Source organism: Lucilia sericata, unplaced genomic scaffold (genome assembly GCF_015586225.1).
Source record: "Lucilia sericata isolate MDLA Ls3-8-SP2 unplaced genomic scaffold, ASM1558622v1 Contig002549F_arrow, whole genome shotgun sequence".
Lineage (NCBI taxonomy): Eukaryota > Metazoa > Arthropoda > Insecta > Diptera > Calliphoridae > Lucilia > Lucilia sericata.
Window position 1 is genome coordinate 3,336 of NW_023996316.1, and position 5,307 is coordinate 8,642.

Consider the following 5,307-nt stretch of genomic DNA (forward strand, 5'->3'; position numbering starts at 1 on the left):
ATTTAATTTGAAGAAAGTTAAAGGTCTACATATTAATAAGAATAAAGAAACGTACACAAACAAACATTTTACTCTACTCGAGTTTATAGTTAAAACTCAATTTAAAATTTATTACAATTTCAACGTAATAATAATTTTTCTGGGAAAAAAGCACGTGACCTTTAGCTTTTAAAGGAAAAGAAATTTAATAACAAATTTAAGCAATTATCATAATGAAGAAACGAAATTTAATAATATTTATGAACAAACAAACATTCATTCACTTAAACATCCATCCATCAGATGGATGATGCATCCATCTAGATACTCAAACTTGTATATTTATTTATCGATATTATGCAGTGATAGATAAACTTTTAATATTTAATATTTTTATGTCTCATTTTAGAAATCAACGATTATGCTGTATTGGTTGGCATTGATCCAGTTAAAGAAACACATTTGCTGTATTTGGCTAAAGAAGGTTTAATGCAGGCCCTGCCCGATGATTGGAAAATATGGTAAGTTTTTATGCAAGGACATGAAATTCATAATAATAAGGACATGAAATCAACAATAATAAAAACAAAGCCAAAAGTATCCTTTGTATAGTTAGAGATATTTATATGAGTTTTTTTTTGTCTCTCTGTTTGTTCTAGTTATTCAGAGGAAAAATGTGGTCATTATTATTATAATCTAAAAACAAAAACCTCACAATGGGAACATCCACTCGACGATGTTTATCGTAATTTAGTAGAACAAGCAAGACAAAGCATCAAAATGCGGCAGCTTTACAATCACAAACAATACGACGAATGTCATCATCAGCGCCCTCACTAATACCACCAATTCAACGACAACCTCAATAGCTCCTACAACAACCACTACCAATGTGGTGGATAATTCAGATGATGCCTCACAATTAGATTCGGGTATACGTAGTTTACAGGGCACCGATGAATGTGATAATACTACCAATACTTTGGAAATGTCTTCACCCAGTACAACGCAAATGACTCAGGGAGCTATACCTAAACAGAGTAACACGAGTATGGGAGGTGGCAATGGTAGCAGCGGTTGTGGTAGTTTAACTACCAACAACTCCTCTTCTTCCTCTAACACTCCCAGTGGTTTTAGTGGTGGTGTTAGTCGTTTCTTGGAATCGAGAACGAAAAATTTTGGTTCCCACTTTTATGCCGGTAAAGAATACTCGCTTTGAAGTGGCCAAAACAAATCCCCAGTTAGGTTTCAATATTGCGTTTGTCTAATGATAATATATTGCAAAAGTTCCCATTGGCCAATAAGCCGGAAAACAGATGCCTTAAGCCTCAATGAAAAGAAAGGTTTTACTTTGTCGGGCACAGGAGCTATGTTTTTAAAATCACGTCGCCAATGGAAGTGGGTTTAAATCAGGCTTCTGCCATTATCACCAATCCGCACAATATGTCAGTAATAGTTCCAATGTTATAGTGGAGGGCATGGCTGGTACACCTCCAGGTGTGAAAGGTATTTTACGTGATTCCAGTTTGACTGACATGCGTAGACGCATGGAAAAGGATAATCATGAGGAGACAGGCGATGAAAAAGGCGTGTACATTTTAATTTAGAAGATTGTTCCAAGAATCGACATTCACCCGAGGAAGATCCTAGTAGTTCGAGAAAATTGACTCAAAGTCCTGAAGTATCGGCCAATTCGGATGATGATGCTGAAGATGATGATCCCTGGGATGATGACGATGAAGATGATGGTGAGGAGCTAAATGATTGTGTGGGTATTGGCAGTTTGCCTTTAGATGGTGTGGCCTATCAACGTAGCCTTAATCCATTCCTTATCAATGATGAAAAACATCTCAAAGAGGTTAAGATAATACCTGTTTCCAAGACTCAAACTATACAAATGTTAAAAGCTCAAAGCTTTTCTATGGATTTGCCTGAACGTGAAAAAGCCAAAGTCACCGATTTGACTAGATCGCAAAGTGTGGAACATGCTCAATCTCAGTCAATAACTCAGCCGTGCAATATTTGGATAAACTGAAAGAAACAACCACAGTTAAACCTCTTTACGAGGATACCGATTCCGATTCTAAAGGCAGTTCCGTTAGAAGCTTTATAATCAACAAATCCGAACAAGATTCTTTACAGTCGGCGGTTCCATCCAACAATCCTTTCGATTTAGATGAACTAGATCGTAAACACAGTCGTGAGGTGGAACAATTGGAAAAGAAATTACAATCGGTCAATAGTGAAAAATCGGCCGCAAGATCCCTAAAAGTGGCTTCCAAAATAGTGAGTTTCCTAAAGAAAGACACCGAGAAAGTGGCGGAAAAAACTAAAGAGGAGGAATGGATAAGACTGCCGATAATATGCAGGAAAAATTGGAGAAAGAAAAACAAACTATGGCTGAAAGAAGAACGTGAGCGTTTGGAGGAACAATTGCAAAAGAAATCGATTTGATTAAGAAAGAACATGAGCAGAAACTGAAGAGTATACGTCATGATATGCTTGCGTTTGACCTCACATCGCCATCAAATGGAGGAGGCTATCGAGTTTGCAATTTGAGGAAATACGCATCAATTGGAAGAAGAATTGGATACTAAACGCAAGGCAGTGGTAGATGAACATAAGGCGCAATGTGTACCCTACAAAAGAATCATGCCGAGATATTGGAAGACTTAGAAAGAGACCTCAAGAGTGAGGAGGAGATATTGAAAAAGGAACATGCCTTGAAACTAAACGAAATGAAGGATAAACTTAATCATGAAACTAGAGCTAGAGAGACAAAGAATGCGAGACAATGGCGAAGATCGACTCTATGAGAAAGTGCGCTGTGAAAACGTCTTCTAGAAGATAAATATAGATGCCTCAAGGAGAAGTATATAAGACTAAAGACCGATGTTAAACTATCATTGGAAAGAAGAAATCGTAGACGTGAAGCGCAAGCTTTACAGCAGCAAAGTTTACACACTTGTACCACGGGTTCGGAAACAGAACGATCCATATCGAATAAGCCTTCTATAGGCAACAGTGATAATCGTTCTCTCTCTTATTCTACTTCGTGTCAAAATAGTGTTGGTGTCTCTACCAATACCACGGGCAAGAATGGAAAACCTCCTTTGCCACCCAAAACACATCTACATCCTCCCGGTAAAGGTGACTTGCAGCAGCAGCATCATAGTGAACGTAGCACTGAAAAGGGTCCTGCTGCGGCAACACGTAAGCCGGGTATAGCCTCTAAATATATCAAACACTTGCAGGCCCAGGATGATACTACTTCAATGAGTTCAATCGGATACTACTATTTCCAATAACTATTCCAAGGGACGTTACTTGCCGGCACCTCAGCCCATATTAAGTGATAATGGCAATTCGGATTCCGAAGCTTTCCAAAGTAATCAAGAGAACAATAATAATTCTCGCGGAGGAGGTGGTGTACAACGTAAGAAACAGTTCTCACGTCAAAAATCCGCCTCTACTTCACGTCTCAACCAATTCTGAAACTTTAAATCGGAACGTCCTTGCACACAGTCGAAAATCTACGACATCAATTGCAAAAGCTGGAAGATTTAGAAGATCAATTTCCCGAAAATACTCTGGATGCTACCTATCATTTGCGCTATCCCTTCTCGGATATATCCAATGCTGATTATGCAGCTGCTGGAGCGGCCAGTTCGGAATTGGAATTCTTTAAACATCGCATACATTTAGAGCGTGATTTCGGTGCGTAGAGCCAAAGAATCTTTGCGCACCCAAAGAACCAATTTCCGAGCCAGACAACGAGAGATCAAACAACGTCACAAGGCCATGGTTAGTCGCCACAGTTTGGATCAATTGATACAGGAAGAAAAAGAGCTTACCGAAATGGAGGTTAACTTGCATCGTACCAGAGCTTTATTGGTGAAAAGGTCATACGTTTAAGACACTTGGAACAGAGTCTTTTGCGTATTTATGAAAAGAAAAACCTACCATGGATCTATTGGGTGTGGAACAGAAAGAGGATGCCACGCTCAGTGATTTATCCTCACACTCTAGCTCAGGTTTTAGCAGCACTGATTTTGCCAGTGGTGATACACAGAATCTCAATAAACGTAAAGATCTATATCAATTGGAATCGAATGACTGCATTAAGAATTTGGAAATTTTGAATGCAGAAATACGAGAGATTTTAGATTTGTTGGGTAAACGGGACAACATGGAGGTAAGTGTTTCTTTTATATTTTGAATGTTGTTGACTATATTTTAATATTTCTTTTACAAAAAGCCTTAAGCGCTCCCATGATCTCACCCTCTGAATTGAATTGGTCACATATGTTAACTACTGGAACGGTAGCAACCAATAATCCCTCATCAGGTAACAACCATATTAATCTACAACAACAACTTAATGCCGCTAGCAATGTTCCTTCCACACTACATACAGCTCATTCTATTCCAACTTTAGCAGATCGTTTGGAAACCTATAGACAACTTGCCTCGGGACGCATGCAGAATTCTATTATAGCAGCCAATACCATAGTCTCACAAAATCCCCGAGCCGTCAGCTATACCACCAGTCTGGTGGAACGTACCAGAGATTTACGCAATTGGTTAAGACAGGCTAAAAATGAACATGAACTCTTGAGCAGCATGACCTTGGGTTTAACCGGTGTACATCCCACTAATCAATTGACTGCCACTGCAGCCTTAGGTGCTAGTGGCAGCGGTGCCGGCGGTGGGGGAGGACCACAAACGAATCTATAATTAGAAGATAAGGACACAAAAATGCCCGGTATGGTATTCTGTTGTTGGCGTAAACAGGCTACATTGGTCTAAACTTAAACGTTTTCCCACACACACAAAAGTAAGGTTAGAAATGAATGGTTGTTTTATTAAAATATTTTATAGCAAATGAGTAAGAATGTGTTAATGGTGCCAAAGTTAATAAGAGAGAATTAATAAGAGTTGTTGCTAAACAAAACCAAAAGTTTTAAAGAAAACAAAAAAGAGATTTTAAATAAATTTATTAAAAAAATATTAAACTAAATAAATGTAAATTGAGGGTAAAGAAACAACACAAGAAAACTTTATATTAAATTATACTATAATTATAAAAGATTTATTATAGGAAATATTATACAAAAAGAAAACTTTATAACTTTAATATAATTTTAAAACTCTCTTACACTCTTTCCCTCTCTCTCTCTAACCCTGCTAACTTTATGTTAATTTAACAACAAACAGTATTTTCTTTAAATTTTATTAAAGAAAACTTAACTGTTTGATTAACTAATTAAAAGACTTTAAAACCCCTCCCTGTTTTTTTTTTTTTTTTTGAAAAAAATAGCATTTGCT

The 5,307-nt window shown here is 37.5% G+C and overlaps 1 pseudogene; it reads left to right on the forward strand.

The window, feature by feature from the left end:
* The first annotated feature begins 388 nt into the window (after positions 1-388).
* LOC119614065 lies at positions 389-4,797 on the forward strand (annotated as a pseudogene).
* The last annotated feature ends 510 nt before the right edge of the window (positions 4,798-5,307 follow it).